Raw genomic sequence first — 16,984 nt, forward strand, 5'->3', positions numbered from 1 at the left:
CACAAAGTTTAATAAATAAAAGTTCTGAATGCAATATAAAAAGTAAAAGAAATTTATTTCAAAGAATTCATAAATGAGAGTTTTGTTCTTTGTCTTTTTTGAAATTGTTTTGCTGTAGCAGAGTTAACATGGCTCCAAAATCGTACTACATTGTTTTCTCTATTGTCATCAAGAATATTTTAGAGGTTATCTGAAATTTTTATATTTTTAGTATGTCTGCCTTTTAAAATTTGGAGCGTCACTCTGAAAATGATCCCATTGTCATTTTAATGTAATTATTAGACTACTTAAGGAGTTGTCTTCTCCTTTTGGATCAAGTTGATCTTTATGGCAAGGAAATATTTTATTTTCTCTACTTTTCAAATTTCTGCTGATGAAGTACCATGTCTTCTTAAGTGCTTTGTCTCAATCATACCTGTATTCATGGTTTTTAATTTTTTCAATCATGTTTTATATATTTTTACTTTTATTTTTAGTTAACTAGTTGCCTAAAGGTACTATGTATGAAATAATTTTAAAGAATCAGTTTTGGTATTATTATTTATTAGTACTGCAAGTTCTTTTAAAAGTTTAAAGAACACAGACTCTAGATCTGAACTTTTGTCTTTAATTCTCTGAAATGCATATGAAAATCTTGTATGAAAAGCTTACGTGCTTTTGATAATTGTCCCATATACATTTTCTCCCATTAATTTCACTAATATTAAATATTTTAACAAATTATTGCTTCATATGACACCCTCTTTTGCTTCTTCAATATTTTCTAACATGAAATTCAAATATTTTAATGTTAATATTGCTATGAGTGATTTCCTCTTTCATTTTTCTGGGTCAAAACTTCATAGCTATTTCAAATTTGTAATCTTACACTTTGTCTTCTTTTTAAACTAACTTGAAATTCTGTGTCTTTTAATTAGTTATCTTACCTACTCATATTTATTAGTAACATATACTTAACAATCCATTAAACTTACTATAAATTATTTCTTTTGTGCAATCCTTTTTCTTTTCTCTACTTTATTCCGGTACTTTGAATCAAATTTTCATTTCTTCCCTTTTGTATTTTTCCTTCTTTCCTCTCTCTCTCTCTCTTCTTCTTTTTTTTTTTCGTAGCAGGGATCAATTTTAGGAGCCGTGCTTGCCAGGCAGGCGATAGCACCACTGAGCTAAATCCCTGGCCCGCTCTTTTGTATTTTAAATGTAAAAGTTCTAATTTTTATTTCATCCATCCTCATCTCTAATGTTCACAATCCAATACATACTGAACACTCACTTCAGGAAACACATGACTAACTGTACCCTTACACCTGACTCGTGAACTTTAACTCTGAAACTTCCCTCACGTATTTTCATGACATTTAGATATTTTAGGTATTAAGATATTAAATCTCTGTCTCTCTGTCTCTGTCTCTATCTCTGCCTGCTTTGATTTGTAAGCTTTTGTGATTAGTCAAATAAAGATAGCTTTATGCTTTAGATTCCATCTTTGGAAAAGTGAAGAATGTTTTGTTTGAAACTTGGAGGAAAGGAAAACATTTGTAAATTTTCACTCTATCATTTTGCCAGAAACCTTCACTTAAAAGATTTCTTATTCAATATTTAATGTTTTACAAGTGAAATGGTCTTTACATGAAATATCAGTTCAATATGCAATATTTTTTATTTGTCTCAAGACACTAATGAATCTTGAAATTTGTCCCTGAATGATTGACCTGCAAAATAATCATATGATTAAGTTTCTTGATTTATAGTCAGAAAAAATAAAATAAATTGTTAAGAAATGTGACCTGATCCAAAAAATATTTCTTATATATGAGGTAGCTATGTGTTCATGAATGGGTTTTGAAGCCCTACATACCTCAGTGAAGAGGGAGAGCACCAGCATTGTAGGTGATGGGCTTTTACAGCACATATCTAAAGGGAATCAAATGAATGAATTAAACCTCAGAGGCTGGAGAATTTCCTAGCAAGTGAAGAGAGTATCTAAAATTTCTTTTTTTCATTTTGGGCTGGGATTGAAACTAGGAACTCATACATGTTAAATGAGCTACACCCCAACCCTTCTAAATTCCCTCATTAAACATTTGGGAGTTGTACCTTTGTTTTAAAAGGAAGCAAATAAAAAGATGATTCAAAATTCCCTTTGAATAAAAACATGTGAGACACTTCTGAGTAAACAACAAAGCACAATTTGTAATTTAGAAAGACAGTGTGTTATTAAACCAAACAATTTCAACCAGTGAGATAATTTTGGCCATTGTATAGTAATTTTAAATTTTTATTATTAGTTCTAAATAAAATAGTTAATTCCAAAGAGTGCCAATTGCTATATAAATCTAAGTTAATTACAAATATAAGAATGATACTAATCTTAAAATTTTGTCTTTGCCATATCAATGTGTTATATATTTTATAAAAATTAATTTAAAATATATTAGGATGATATTGGTATTAAAAAGAACAGAAACATGTTAAAATAAGGAAATGTTGGACCACAGAATTAGCTCAGTGATTTGGCCGCCTGCCTCACCAGTGCAAGGTCCTGAGTACCTAAATAAATAAATAAGGAAATATAGTTATATATAAATTGGGAATAAAGATTATTCACAATTCCCTCATAATTATATGGGGAGAGGCTCTTCAATTATTGCATTTAATCTTACATGTCATAATGTATAAGTAAATCCTAAAACATTTAAAAACAATCTAGGTGACTTTCAAATCATAGAGTACAAGAATTTCAAATATGACAAAGAGAAAATGTTTGTAAATTTTTAGATTATAATATACCATATAATACCAAATATATTTACACACACACACACACACATACACACACATATGTATATTCCTGAACTGAGTGTTGTGACAAATAAATATAAATCCAGCTTTCTGAGAGGTTGAGGCAAGAAGTTCACAAATTTGAGTCTAGGTAGTGCAAAGTAGAGACTTAGAAACTGTCTCAAAATAGAAAATAAAAAAAGGGACTGAATATATATCTCAGTGTGAAAGTCTTGACTTAATGTCAAATCTGTCTTGGAAAAAAAAATCCTACCACTGCAGTGGTTATAGTCTATTTTTTCTTCACAAAGAAATATATTCAGTACACAATTTAAATAATAATAGCATTCATAATTTTTAACTTAACAAACTCAAAAATCATTTAAATATGAGCTTTCCATATGTGGGTATTTAGTAGAAATCTTAAATTAATTTAAAGTTAATAGACTCTAAAATTTAACTTTATACTTGCACAAGCCACATATTGAGTTCTCTCTAGCTGTGTTTCTAGGGGCTACTACCTTGTATAGTACAGAATAAGACATTTCACACTGCAGAAAGATCTGCTGAATATTATTGATTTATATATCATAAATATAATATTATTTTAAGTATTATATGTGTTAAATATTGTTATACAATATATATTCATATAAACTATAGATATGTATTATTTATATGTTCAAAATTATCTTGCAAGAAATATGGTATAGTCAAAACTTTCAAAGAATTCAAGCAGAAATTTTGCTTTCTTAGAAAGTATTTTGTTATAGGAATAAATCTTATAACTTAATAAACAAGTAGGTAGTGCATTAAAATTCAGGTAATATTGCAAAGGTCAGTTAGGTTAGCACTGTTCTTGGCCTGGTTGTATAGCAGTTCATCACATCATATGGAGTAAACCTTGCTTGAAATATGTGCTCAGGTTTTGAGGTAACAAATGTGCTCTTGGCAAAATCAATGCTAATTTGCGCTCTCTATAGAGTGCTATGCAATATCTGCACCAATGGAGGATGTACAGCAGCTCAAAGTTGAAGCTACTGATATTTAAATAATATATTCCATGTATGCACTATACTGAAATGTATTTAATAGAAAAATCAAGAGTTTTGAATTTTGAAGAAATCAACAATAGTCTATCACTACATTAGCTTGATTCCTGAAAAATCTAAGGCAATTGAAGAAGATTGCATTTTGTTTAGTCTTCTAGGCTGAATACTATTCAACATATACTTCTGATAACCTGTGATGTATTGAGAGGAAATGATCTTCATCTTTTTGACAAAGTTGATGAAAATATTTGACCAACAAAATTGAATTTGGTCAACAAAATAGAAGAGGATGTTAATCCTTCTATGTGTTATGGTAGTATATCAAGAAGTTGAATAAAAATATTTATAGAATGATTACAGCATGCCATGATTTCATGTTATTTTAAACTACAATATTTTAATATTTAAAGTAGAACTTGTTGTAATTCAACTAATTTCTAATAGTGATATTTAAAATGCATACCTATGTATTAAAACTTTAGGACTTATGTAAAGTTCACGCATCTTATCTCAAGGTCAGAGATGCTTAGCATCTATGTCATATTACAATTATATACAGAGTTTTAAAAGCTGCTATGGCTCAGACCTCACCTGCACATATTAAATTAGAAGGTCTAGGAATGAAATCCATGAAGTGGTATTTCTACTAACTTCTTAGTTCATTTTAATGGCGGTTGCAGCTGAATTTTTCCGACTTAAGCTTAAAAGTTTAAAATTTTCTTTTTAGGCTTCAAATTTTTATTAAATACTATGCCACAATTGTCAAAACAAAATATTTGACTTGTTTTTTAGGGGGTACCAGAGATCGAACTCAGGTCCTTGAGTTTATGAGGCAGGCAGCAGAACCACTGAGCTAAATCCCCAGCCCCCACATATTTGACTTTTAAAAATAACTTTAATATTGCAATAGTTAGCAGTAAATACATTTTAAAATGTTGTAGATATTCCTCATTTAATGATCTACCTGTTCAATGAGTGTTCAGACTTACTATACAGTACTATAGTTTTATGTTCTGTTATATATTACAGTACAGCACGTAATAGTTATGCAAATTAAAGTGAAGTCATCAAGTTGGAGTTTCCTTTGATCATTTCTTTGTCCTGAATATTGTAATGTACATACTATATTCAACTCCTCATTTGCTGGCCAATTTGCTTAATGAGTCAGTCACAGGATTGAGCAGAACTTGGTCAGGAATCAGGAATGTCTATATTCATACACATTATTTTCAAACAATATAAATATAACATTTACATTTAACAAGGAGCATTTCATTCTAGATTCAGTTTTCTGGTATTTTATCAGTTAATAATAGCTTATGAGCTTCAACACCTTAGGCATTTCAGAAAGTCATAGTATTATAGACAACTAAATTAAGTTATGAATATCATAGGCAGTGAGACAAGGAGAGGCCCTTGAAGGAGCCAGTGCAGAGGATAAAAACACATGTAGTGCATTCCTTAAAGGCCAGATCCCAAGACATAGATGAGACAATTACATCTACTTCCCCAGGGATAAACCAAAATGATATATATTCTAAATAAGCATCAAACACCTGGGTGGGTGGGGGGCAAAACCTTAACATATCCTTTCCAGGCAAGGTTCTTGACCCATTCCTTCCAGGAAAATCTTTGTTATTCAAATGGCTTGCTTCATCGGATCCATATTACCTAAACAAATATACTCATAGTCTTATCAGTTGACCATGATTTTTTTCTACCTTAAACCCACCTCATGATTTTGTACCCACCCCATGATTTTGCTCTATAAAACTTCTTTGTTCGAAATAAAGTGTTTGTAAACAGGGAGGGGAGAAGGGGTGAAGGGAATGTACGGACAAGGGGAAAAAATGAGAACCAAGACCTGTCATGTAAAGGTACAAGATCCCAATAAAGAATGTAACTGTACTGTATACCTAAAATGTACCAATAAACTCAATTAAATAAAAAAAAAAACTTTGAGAAGTTTTCTTGTGAGCAATCCACTTTCCAGGACCCCTCCTGCCCGTCTCAGGCAGGAGCTGTCTATTCCTCAATGAATATTTATTTCCTACTCTTAACCTCCATTGTCTCTAGAATTCATTCTTAGATTTTAGAACTTATCATAGCAGGCATTTAATAGGTTGGGGGTTACAGTATTTACCCTGTATTTTTGGGAGGTCCTATATCATTCCTGTATCAGTAGTATTACCAATTTCATGCTGCTATCTTTAGAGCTTTACTTTGTCCTTAAATAAGAATTATAGTTTAAATTTGTCATTTACCCATTTTGTACTTAAGCCATTTGAATTTCATTGTCCTTAATCAATTATATTTCAGGTAATGAGACTTTGGACTTCATAATCTTTTTTCTTTCACACTCTTTACCCCATGGAACTTGAAAAACCATAAGAAATAACTGCCTTCAGCTTCTTAGTACTTCTAGAGTTCTGGGTAGACACAGAACTGGATCCCTCTAGTTCAGATTCTCCGTTTCCCAATTATGTCAGGGACTTTTTTTCATTCAATTGTCTTTTCTAATTATCTGTTTAATTAATTCTTGATTAAAAATTGCTTCTTCTTAACTGAAACTTACACGTTACAATGTGGTTGGTACATTGCTTTTGTCCATAGATTTTCATTTAAATTAACACAACAATCATACAAATTAGGTTCTATTAGTCTCCATTTTTTTTTCACATAAAGGGTGGAACTTAGAGATATTTAAATTACGTAAGTTCTCAATGCATTGGGACTTGTATATTCTGAAACCAAACTTGTTAATCTTTCTAATATATCATATCGTGATTTTTTGACTTTGAGAGTATTTATTTTATAACCTCTGGTTTTTTATGAATTGAAAATAAAGTCATTTGCTGTATATTTCATTACCTAGTGGTAAAATTTCTCCCTGAAATAAAAGAAGCTACTTCTCTCTCTCATATATCTCAATACATATTTGATTGTCTCTTCTATTGTATTTATGGTACAGACTTTATGCTCAGTGCCTAAATATGTAAGCCATAACACAGAGAAAAAATTAGGATTTGCATTTGAAATCTAAATAGACATGAAATTCACTATGGAGATTAATAAAATTAAAGTACATTGAGAATTTCCAAGTTTAAAGCCTATTTTCTAGATCCATTATTGCTAACTTCAAAAGAATATAAAGGACTGAAAGTGTTTTCCATTTGATAGAGGGAGTTTTCCTCAGGGTTTAGGATGTGATCGATTTCTTCAGACAATTCTTACATTAGAAAGACAGTACTATATGTAACAAAACGTTTTGATTTATGTTTGGAAGATCTTGCAGACCAGTGATTAGATAATGAATTTATTCACATTATTTCTAACAATCTCACTTTTTGTATTCTTTTTTTTTTTTTTTTTTGGCAGTACCAGGGGTCAAACTCAGGGCCTTGTGTTTGTGAGGCAGGTGCAGTGCCACTGAGTTAAATCTACGGCCCCTTTATTTTTTATCATTATTTCTGAGACTTTGTATGCTATGCTTCAGATATTTTGGGTTTCCTGCAAGCACTGCAAAATCAACATGCCTTCAGCACAAGCATCCTTCTCTCCTTCACTCATTCACCCTTTGTCGAAAACAAATATACCTGTGTTTACATTCTCTACCTCGTTCAGTATATTTTCCTGCACAGGTGAATAATCAAACTCTGAAAATCTATAATGTATTTTTTTCTTTTAAATTTAATTTATTGGTACATTCTAGGTAGACAGTACAGTTCCATTCATTACTGGGATCTTGTATCTTTACATGCCAGGCCTTGGTTCTCATTTTTTCCCCCTCTCAATAATATATTTTATTCCTTCAAGATTTTGGCATTTAAATCTTAAAATTGCCACTTAATCTTAATATAACTACAGATCTTTTGAAATATCTTCTCCATGTTAGTATTAACTCCACTCGCTGTTTAGGTTGAGCTATTCCTTTTTTTTTTTCAACTATAAGGTAATTCATTGTCTTCCTGATTGTTGCTTTTTCTCCAGGTTATTTTCCCTTATTGCAAACTGTACACACAACAAATGAAACCCTTCTGAGTCCATCCCCCTCTTAGATTCATAAAATATATGCTACATATTTAAGATTAAACTCACATAAAAGTCTTTATCTATCTAACTGAGCTGTTCTCATGTCTTCCATAATATAAATCCCATGGTTTAGCTTTATAGGTTTCCTCTCAGTTTTTCCCCAATGACTATACATCCTACCTCCTCAGGGTGGTGGTTCCTGATCCTGTACACTAAAGTGGCCATCCAACCACTTTCTTTTATATCTTTTTTCAGTAAATATGTTCAGTACATGTGCAACCCTCAAAACAGATGTTTTTTCTTTATTAAATATCTGCCCCTTACTGGAGTGAAAGACCTAGACTTGCGTAGCTTTATGTTCCTTAGAGAGCACAGGACATTGGTTGAAACACAATAAATGTCAGCAGTTGTTGTATGAAATTTGATTTTATAATGGGAATGATCTTCTTTTTCTTCTGGAAACTTCTTCCTGATCCTCTAGGTAATACTTACTAATAAGACCTTTTGCTAGACCAGATACCCATATAGTACTAATTGATCTTTCCCCTTTATTCTCTTACCCCTCAGTATCTTCCTTTATTAAACTCTTTATTCATTTGCCCTCTATTGTATATCTGGATTAGATTCTGAGCTGTTCAAGACTGTATGTTGCTGTCTTTTTAGTGTATATGTTGGTTTCTAGTGTAGTAAGTTTTCTCAAGTGATGCCAATATGTTGAGGAAGTAGTGAGTACATTATAACTCAGTGAAAAAGTGTGACTAATTTTTAAAATAAAAATTATATTTCAATGATATATTTCTTAATTTTGTAAATATTCATAATGATATCATTATATAGTGAATGTAATGGATCAGAATAATGCTTGTTACTCTACAGAGATAAGCCACTGACACCAGACAAAATGGCACTCACCCAAGTCTACAAATATAAAGGCATACTAGCAAATTGGTGAATTATCTTTGATTTATGATCCCAGTAAAAGGAACTATGTTCTGTGTGTATTGTATATATAGTCATGCTTAAAATGTATAAATGTTCATAAATAAAAATATTTAAAATCATAGAAGTTTGAGGATTTCACAGGACTAACATTTATCAGGTAACTAACTGAAAGCTTAAGGTACTTTGAAAAGGCCAGAGCAGATACAGTGAAAGGAAAATGAAGAAGCGAATGATGAGAACGAAGTACAATGTGATATACTATCATGCTGGCTACTGCTTCCTGAAAAACTATACAAGGAAGCAACCAGGTGCTTGCATGTAAATCTGGTAGGATGCCTGGGTATCTTTAGTGAGATGATCTGTAAAAGATCACGGCAGAACAGTCCACTACCACAAGGAAGGGAGAGTAGATATCTCTTTTGGCAGGTTATATCTCTTGCTTTCTGCTGTTCTAATTTTGTATATAAGGAAGGATTTAATCTCACATTTCTTTTTTTTTTTTTTGGTACTGGGGATCAAACTCAGGACCTTGTGCTCATGAGGCAGGTGGCAGAACCACTGAGCTAAATCCCCGGCCAATCCCCCCACATTTCTGGTTGACATTATCCTGGATGCTTTGGTATACTCTGGGGAGGCTCTATGCTCTGTTTTATGATATGCTTCATTTTTATCGAGAAGTTGTGGAAGGAGTTATCCAAGTCCGAAATTTAGGCCGATTGCTCTCATGCACAAGGATTTATGAAGCATATGATGGAATTAGAGGGTGACTGAAGTATAACAAGTGGACAAGAGTGCAAGGAACAAAAGAGATCAAAATAATACAAAATAAACATATATGCAATATAATGTATTTCTTAATCTATTCAGATCCATTTATAGCATTCTTTATACTTGTTTTTCACAGTACAATATGGAGCATTCATTCTTTATGAGAATCAAATATAATTTTTCCTTGAGTGGAGTGGTGCAAACCACAGATTCTCCTTTAGGTGGTGGCCTATGATGATCTCCTAGATTAAGGATAGGAATGTATGTGACACAAATAGAAAGTCACTCTGCTACTCTTGGTCCTTAACTGTAGTTACTTCATCTTGGGGCATCTAGGTTTAGATTTCCTTCACTGTAGTTCAATACATGCTCTGACCTGAATTACTTCCTGATGACTCACCCAGAGGTTCACCATCCAGGACATAAACCTTTTTTTTGCCTTTTTTAAAGATGGTTTTGTCTGCTGAAATTGTCTATTGACAGTAATCACCAAGCAAAGAAAGTCCTTGGGCTCTAGACATTTGCCTTCCTTTGGGTTTATGCTGTAGAAACTATCAGACCTCATTACAATTAGGACTAAAGTACTTCAACCAGTATAGTAAGTAGCTACTCTTGGCCTACAGTCCACAAGTGTGAGAAGCCACTGTGAGTTTACAAGGTGTAATAAAAAATACAATGAATGTTTACCTTCAAAATATTACAGGAAAATATACATTGCCACTGATCTCCAACAAAATACTCCCAGTCACTTTAAACACACCAGATTTCTGAAGCAGATTTGAAGTCTTCTTTCATAAATGTCTTTAGTTGTGCTGATTGGTTGGCTTAATAGCCTGAATCAATTAAAAACACTTACCTTTCATGAGCATTTTGACTCTGGCAGAGGTAGAAGGCACAGGATGCCATATCCAATGAGTAAGGTGGATAAGGATACACTGTGATATTTTATGGCTTGCCTTTCCACTGGATGACTCTCAGTATTCACAATATGTTTTTTTAACTATACCTTATAAAGATGCTTGTGAAAGAGATCTTCCAGAACTGCCTCAATAAGTTGCAAGAACAACGGGCTGATGTGTGTTTGAAGTGTGGGAAGGAGGAATATTTGAGTTTAACAGCAATGTGTCTTGTGCTGTAATACAATTTTTTATTTAAAAGTTCACTGTATGCTTTGAACTTCCCCACCCTATAAAGTTGTAGTCTGAAGATCCAAAAAACCTTTGTTGTGTTCAGTGAAATAACTTCCAACCCAAGGAACATGGCTTTCAGTCCAGTTGAGCCTAATGTTATAGTGATGGATGTGAAGCACAAATTTTATCAAGCGGAGCGCTGTATATGGTAGAGAGGGAGAGGGGGGATTATTTCTTCTGAGAAAGAAAACTAAACCTTTCTTTAGGTAAGTAAACAATGATGAGTTCATTCATTTTATCATTCATTTAACATAATGCAAGTTGAGTACAAACCTGTTATTTAGGAGAAACAATGCCGAGATAGTTATCAAGCGAAGGTAAAGTAACGTTTTACAGTCAGAGAGGGCCTCTGCTAGCACAGGGCCTTAACAATGAATTGGATCCGAAAAACCAAGGGAATAGTGTGCTTCATAAGTACCTAAATTAAGAAAGTGTTAGACTTTTAGAGGTGTTAATAAAAACTATTCTGATATCACAGTATTGTGACCTGAAGTAGATTTGGAGAGACTGACAATGATCAATCAGAGACCAAGTATTGTTGAAGTTATTGAGCAAAAGTCCAGAATGGTGGCCAGAGATAAGGGAAAGGAAGAGTTTGATGTCTGGCAAACATTATTCAATATTCTTGTTTAAAGAAAAATGAAAGGATACAACAGAATTGAAGCTGCGAATGGTTTTATGAAGGTAGCTTTATATTGGCGTGTGAAGAATAAACAGTTCCTTTGACACTTAATTTTTTATACCATTTATGTGACCAAGAGTGAACAGAGTAGGAGGAAATTGTAGAAGGTTTAGAAAGGGACTATGGAATGCTTGAATTAGAGAGTAAGAAAGCAGGCTTACTGAGAAATATATTAGAATTGCTAGACAATGTTAAATATTATCAAGGATTTCTTAATAAAAATTTCAAACACAATCAATCAATGTTGCTGGACCATTTTTGATAGGACTGTTGCAGTCTATGACTGCAGGCATAAATAAATGGCTCAGTTATTCCAGGACATGTGAAATAAAACAGAGAAATGTCAAGGAAAATAAGGCTTTTGTAAGTTTAGGAATATAAATGCGAATCTAAAGTGGACAGAATGGGGTGAAGTTATGACACTGATGCTAGTGAGAAGATTCATAGATTGAAGTTTTGTAAAGCTGAACACATTTAAAAGTAACAAACTAATGAGTTAAAAATTAAAGCAGAATTATGAGAGAATTTTGAAGAGTTGATATCATTGTTTCATTGTTTCCAGTTTAGTTAATGAAAATGCTATTTTTTTTTACAAAGTTAATGGTTACCTGTGTTTATATGAAAGGAGAATTGAGAAAATCAGTGGAGGTAAGAAAGCAATGGGACTGCAAGAATTCGATATTAGTTGGCTAACCTGCATGGCTGCTGGAGTCACTGAGAATTATGTTAAGAATTGGGGATGAATCATTCTTTGGCCAGAGTTTAGTCAACTCCTTCCATGCACAACATGCTGTCATCTCCTTCAAGGGGTGGCGTCTCTTCAGGGACAGCAGCCGTCGTTTCATCAGTAGTGGAATCATCCTCATTGATACTTAGATGCAGCTTGATCATCCAGTAAATCCTTTTCACACATGTCTGGGGTAATTCAAGACTGAAGCCTGAGGACAGGAGCACAGTTTCACAAAGCAGGATGACTAGATCTTTTACAGACTCATTCTTGTCAGCCTTGGCCTTTTGCCTCAAAGTCTCAATAATGAGGTGGTAAGTGTTTATCTCCAGGTGCTTCTTTGGTGCCATGTAACCCATCATTGTGTTGTCTCTTAGGGGTTTTGGCTTTCATGATTCTTTCCCTGTTTGCCATCCAGCCATATGTGCTTGTGACAATACATCATCGTCGGCTGGTTTGACACAATCATCTTTTTGACCTTTTTATCCAAGATGTCTTTCATGATCTTGCAAAAGTTTTTAAATTCTGTCTTTTTCTCTTCCTGTTTCTTTGTCTGTTCTTCATCTTCTCGGATCAGTGCTCAGTACTTATTTTCAAGGATTTTTTTTTTGTTAACATTTACATCTGTATGGAATGATGACAGCTTAAAGGGAAGATGAGATTTTTTTCTACTTTTAAGTAATACCATGATACTTCAGTCACTAAAGCAGAGCGAGCAATGCTTTTCCTCATTTTATCTTGGTTTATTTTAACAGATTGAGAGGTTTTTTATAAGACATTCAACTTATTATTAACTCTGTGAGGTCTAAAGTATTGGATTTGTCAAGCCAGATTCCTTAGTAGACCAAATCTTTTGACTCTGAAGTGTTACTATATCTTGATGATTAAAGGGGTATTTGTTAAAATAGCTGAGTTTTATCTTGTAGGATCTACTTTTTAAAATTTTTCCTCTGTAGTTTCAATTCTGCAGGTAATAGGCTTTTACAAATAAGTATGTGAAAGTGAAACATATTGATAGCAGAAACTCTACAAGCTTGTTTTCCAAAGAAAAATATTGTTAAAGGAATAAACTGAACTTCCTAGGAATACTGTGAAGCTATTTGAACAATAATTTGGAACAAGGCCTATGAATGGAAATAGAGTGCCCAGGTCACTTTCTGCTTTAAGAAGTAATAAATACAGATAAATTAAAAAGAAGAAGAAGGAAGAGGAGGAGGTGGAGGAGGAGAAGGAGAAGAAGGTGAATCAAGGGGGAGAAGACCGCTGAAGACAAATAACAGGGAGAAACAAGACGATCTTAAAATGTTAACAATGAAGGGCCTATTGGCGTAGGATAAAGAAAGTGGTATAGGCAGATGACAGGATTCTCAAATCAATTGAATTTTCTTTGCTCAGTGAGGAATTTTATTAAAAAGAATACTCTCCATCTAGCTTTTGGTCTTGATGTAGCACATGGACCATGAAAGAAAATTCAAGGTACCTTAATTATTTCAGGGGAAATTGTTTTCTGAAGACGAAGTAGTTTATTTATAATATTCTTCCATATTGAAAAAATACTTGATATTTCCAAAGTTATTTGTGAAACAAAAAGCCATTATTTTGTTGTTAAAATTTATTAGACTTAATTTCATTTTCTTCATGTAAATTCCTCACTCAAATGTCATCCTAATGAAATAATAATGTCAATTTGTACCAATCTTGCAAATTATCTGTAAATCATGTTTTAATGCCACAAATAAATAGTAAAAAACATATATTTTATTTTTTATAGTAGAAATGTAATTTTTTCTCACTCTTGATATTTTATGTCAGCAATGCAAGATTGGAGTAATATAACTTGGGTCAAATATTCCCTTTACTCTTTATTATTTTGTACTGGACAGATAACCTTTAAGCTCCAATTTGCCTTCTCTTAAAATAAGATAATAGGTGATATATGTAACTTGATATACTTATTATGTGCAGTGAGAATAAAGTGATTTGTATGGTATTACTTTTCATTAAGTTGCAGAAATGAAAAATGTTAAATAAATTAGCTATTCTGATTCCCCAGCTTTCCAAAATACAAAATAGCAGTACCTATACTTTAGCAAAATGTAAATATTGTATCACATAGAACAGGGCTCTATTTATATTCCTATGTGCAAAGACGAATGACCATTTCATTAGCTTAATGATAAAACCACATAACTGCTGTTAGTTGAACCCCTTTATGGGATTTTAATACTGATTATTTAGGGGTCACCTTCCTCAGAGAATTGTGCTGACTTCACAGTGGACTTCATTTTGGTGGTGCTACTATGTGTTTGCTTTTCTGCTATTTTCAGATCTTACCTAGTTGCGCTAGCTGTGTATAGGAAAGTGATGACCCATCCTAATAGAATAGCTTCATGTGGTCATCATTTCAATGCAATGCTTCAAGAGGTAGAATAATAAGAACAGGTTCTTCCATTTTGGCACTGACATGTCCTTGACATTCATGAATATTTTGTGTTCCACTGAGGGAAGAGTATTAGCTTTCACTTACTTGTACCTCTCTTAATAATTTTATGAGAGTTAAAATGTACCTATGACTTGATATGGTTCCTGTGGCACCCAATAAATTCCTTAAGCAATGCAAAGGCATTTTCTTGTTGTCACTGAAAATCTGACTAAACTGAAGTAAAATGGAACCATAAAAGATCATTAATAGTCAAGGCAATCTTGACCAAAGTTAGAGGCTTCACATGACCTAATTTTGAAATATATGTGTTATAGTTTTTATCCAGATATCTGTCAATAACATGAGGTATTCATAGATCAAGTTTATATAAGGGTATTGTATCATAGGAATGCTACAGCTTGCTTGCTGTTAAGAGATGGGAACTAGTTACAGGTGGGCCACTGGGGGTATTACAAGGAAAGGTATATCTCCATCCCAACTTGCTCTGTTCTCTTTCTTTGCTTCCTGAATAATACCATGATGTGAACATAGCTTTTCTTTCACTTTTCCCTCTGCCATGCTATTTTGGCCCTGGAGCCAGTTGATAATTGACTGTAACTGTAAGCCAAAATAAACCTCTTCTGCTTTTTTTTAAAATAAGAATTTTATTTATTTATTTATTTTCCTCATTGAGTTTATTGGTACATTTTAGATATACGGCACAGTTACATTCATTACTGGGATCTTGTACCTTTACATGACAGGTCTTGTTTCTCATTTTTTCCCCTTGTCCCTGCCCTCCCTTCTGCTGTAATTTGTTTGTGTCAGATATTGTGTGTTTGAAAAGAGAAAGTGACTATCACAGATTAGGTACCAAGAAAATGTATCATTTCTGTTACCTGACCATGTTGTTTAGAAGCCTGGGGAACTTGTTTACAGAGAAAATTTGGAACTGTTAGAGATGTTGGCTAGAGAAATCCTTCAGTGCTGTAAAGTGGCCTTGATCGATGATTTTGGTCAGAGTTCAAAATGTCAGAATGCTGATAAAAATACAGAGAGCAAAAACCAGACCCAGGAAGTTTCAGTTGGGAACAAGGACTCCATTGGCAGTTGGACTCTAGGCCACATATGTCATTTTGCTCATGTCCTGAAACTACATAGAATACTGAAGTTAAAGGTAACAGACTAATTAACCTAGCTTAGGAAATTGCAAGGCAGCACAGTGTACAAGCTGCATCATGGATAGTACTTGCTGCTTTTAGCTAGGTTTATATTGAAAATCATGAACAAAAAGCCCATTTGGAAAGTTTTTAGTCTTCCTAGAAAAGCAGGGCTGGCAAATATTGGCAAAGGAAAGCGTGCTTGATGAAAAGATTACCATTAACAAGAAGCCATATATATACTTTACATTGGTACAACAGGAAATTTGCCATGAGGATATTTGAAGAATCCACAAGCCCCACCCAATGAAGGTACAAAGGGGCTAGACTGTAAAGATTTCACTTGAAAAGAGAACCATGCTAATGTTGAGAAGGGCCAATTAAGAAGTGGTACTCCCAAATTCAGTTCATAGTTATCAATCATCCAAGACTCAAGCCTCTTTAGCCATGATTTAAACAGGCCAAGCTACTGTTAGAAATAGTGGTAGACATAGGTGTCATACGCTTGGGGCTTATTTTACAAGTATTCAGAATGTAAGAGTTGTAGGGTGGGGGATGCTTCCACCTACATTTCAGAAGAAGGCATAGGAAGCCAGGCCTATGCCTCTGATTATACAGTGCACAAAGCTCTGAAGGCAAAGCCAAAAGCACAGAAGTGCACTGGAGACCCCAGGAGGTTAGAAAAGCCAGGAATATGGAATATCTGCTGAGAAAGTCCAAAGGCAGTGAGTAGAGCCTGCCCAAGAGATTCCATGCGGCCTGCAGCAGGCAGTAACATAGGGCTGAGGCCACCATGGCCATGTTCCATCTCACCACAAATTGCCTTGGGTGATGTACATAGAACATGATTTAATGTTTATGCTGTTGGATTTTGGTACTGTTCTGGTCCCATTCATTTCTATTCTCCTCTTCCTTTTGGAATGGGGGTGCTTACCTTGTACCGTTGCATGTTGGTGGTGTTTAACATTTTTTATTTTGAAAGAGGTTCAAAGCTAAGAATTTTAAGATGTCTCAGAGGAGACTTGGACTTTTCAACACTGCTCACATTATTAAGATACTTTGGTATCGTTTAAAGATAGACTAGATATATTTTGCACAAAGACATGCAGATGAGTCTTTTGGAGGCTAGGCATGGAATATTGTGGTATATACACAGATGTCCCCCAAAAGTAGGCTGGACTTTTGGAAAGTGATTAGATATGAGGGTGCTACAGCTGGTGTGATATTA

At 33.6% G+C, this 16,984-nt stretch overlaps 1 pseudogene; it reads right to left on the reverse strand.

The window, feature by feature from the left end:
* Positions 1 to 12,209: 12,209 nt before the first annotated feature.
* On the reverse strand, positions 12,210 to 16,557 carry LOC104868506 (annotated as a pseudogene).
* Positions 16,558 to 16,984: the final 427 nt, after the last annotated feature.

Source organism: Fukomys damarensis, unplaced genomic scaffold, assembly GCF_012274545.1.
Source record: "Fukomys damarensis isolate Sample0158 unplaced genomic scaffold, DMR_v1.0_HiC HiC_scaffold_14, whole genome shotgun sequence".
Classification (NCBI taxonomy): Eukaryota; Metazoa; Chordata; class Mammalia; order Rodentia; family Bathyergidae; genus Fukomys; species Fukomys damarensis.